This window comes from Arachis hypogaea, chromosome 20 (assembly GCF_003086295.3).
Source record: "Arachis hypogaea cultivar Tifrunner chromosome 20, arahy.Tifrunner.gnm2.J5K5, whole genome shotgun sequence".
NCBI lineage: Eukaryota > Viridiplantae > Streptophyta > Magnoliopsida > Fabales > Fabaceae > Arachis > Arachis hypogaea.
In genome coordinates, this window is record NC_092055.1 from 48,091,276 (window position 1) to 48,093,426 (window position 2,151).

Here is a 2,151-nt window from a genome sequence, read left to right on the forward strand (position 1 = left end):
GGATTTCAGTGATCCTTTTACTCAGCTGGCCCACTTGTGCTTCCAAATTTCTAATGGAAGACCTTGTTTCATTCATGAAACTTACAGTGGCCTTAGATAGATCAGAGACTAAGTTTGCTAAATTAGAAGTATTTTGTTCAGAGTTCTCTGTCTGTTGCTGAGTGGATGATGGAAAAGGTTTATTATTGTTAAACCTGTTTCTTCCACCATTATTAAAGCCTTGTTGAGGCCTTTGATCCTTCCATGAGAGATTTGGATGATTTCTCCATGATGGATTATAGGTGTTTCCATATGGTTCACCCATGTATTTTAACTCTGCTATTGCAGGGTTCTCAGGATCATAAGCTTCTTCCTCAGAAGATGCCTCTTGAGTACTGTTGGATGCAGCTTGCATTCCATTCAGACTCTGAGAAATCATATTGACTTGCTGATCAATATTTTATTCTGAGCCCATATGGCATTCAGAGTATCAATTTCAAGAACTCCTTTCTTCATAGGCGTCCCATTATTCACAGGATTCCTCTCAGAAGTGTACATAAACTGGTTATTAGCAACCATGTCAATGAGTTCTTGAGCTTCTGCAGGGTTTTCTTTAGGTGAATGGATCCACCTGCAGAAGTATCCAATGACATTTTTGATAGCTCAGATAAACCATCATAGAATATATCCAGGATGGTCCATTCTGAAAGCATGTCAGAAGGACACTTTTTGGTCAGCTGCTTGTATCTTTCCCAAGCTTCATAGAGAGATTCACCTTCTTTCTGTCTAAAGGTTTGAACATCAGCTCTAAGCTTGCTCAGCTTTTGAGGAGGAAAGAACTTGGCTAAGAAAGCCGTGACCAGCTTATCCCAAGAGTTCAGGCTGTCTTTGGGTTGAGAGTCCAACCACACTCTAGCTCTGTCTCTTACAGCAAAAGGGAAAAGCATGAGCCTGTAGACTTCAGGATCTACTCCATTAGTCTTAACAGTATCACAGATCTGCAGGAATTCAGTTAAGAACTGAAAAGGATCTTCAGATGGAAGTCCATGAAACTTGCAGTTCTGCTGCATCAAAGAAACTAGTTGAGGTTTCAGCTCAAAATTGTTTGCTCCAATGGTAGGAATGGAGATGCTTCTTCCATGTAAATTGGAATTAGGTGCAGTAAAGTCACCAAGCATTCTCCTTACATTATTGTTGTTGGGTTCGGCTGCCATCTCCTTTACTTGTTCGAAATTATCAATAAGGTTGTCACTGGATTGTTGTAATTTAGCTTCTCTTAGTTTCCTCTTCAGAGTCCTTTCAGGTTCTGGATCAGCTTCAACAAGAATGCCTTTTTCTTTGTTCCTGCTCATAAGAAAGAGAACAGAAAAAGAAAAGAAGAGGAATCCTCTATGTCACAGTAAAGAGGTTCCTTATTATTAGCAGAAGAAGAGAAGAAGAAAAATTCGAACACAGATAGAAGAGGGGGCTCGAATTTGGTGAGTGATGTGAGGAAGAGATGTTAGTAGATGAAAAAATAAATAGAATAAGATGAGAGAGGGAGAGGATTTTCGAAAATAATTTTTAAAAAAGAGTTAGTGATTTTCGAAAATAGTTTTTGAAAAAGGTTAGTAATTTTCGAAAATTTTTAAAATCAAAGAGTAAAATAATTAGTTAATTAAAAAGAATTTTTGAAAAAGAGGGAGATATTTTCGAAAATTAGAGAGAGAGAGTTAGTTAGGTAGTTTTGAAAAAGATAAGAAACAAACAAAAAGTTAGTTAGTTAGTTGAAACAAATTTTGAAAAGATAAGAAGTTAGGAAGGTAGAAAAAGTATTTTGAAATCAAATTTTTGAAAAAGATAAGATAAGAAGATATTTTTGAAAAGATATGATAGAAATTAGTTTTTGAAAAAGATTTAAATTTTAAAATCACAATTAATGACTTGATTCACAAGAGATCATAAGATATGATTCTAGAACTTAAAGTTTGAATCTTTCTTAACAAGTAAGTAACAAACTTGAAATTTTTGAATCAAAACATTAATTGATGATGTTATTTTCGAAAATTTGATATAAAAATAAGAAAAAATATTTTTGAAAAATATTTTTGGAATTTTCGAAAATAACTAAGAAATTTGAAAAAGATTTGATTTTTGAAAAAGATTTTGAAAAGATAAGATTTTCAAATTGAA

General features: G+C 34.0%; 1 non-coding gene across 1 annotated transcript; it reads left to right on the forward strand.

Moving 5' to 3' along the window:
* The first annotated feature begins 686 nt into the window (after positions 1 to 686).
* On the forward strand, positions 687 to 794 carry LOC112788137 (small nucleolar RNA R71). Its single transcript, XR_003195516.1, has one exon. It is a non-coding gene; the product is annotated as a small nucleolar RNA R71 (small nucleolar RNA).
* The last annotated feature ends 1,357 nt before the right edge of the window (positions 795 to 2,151 follow it).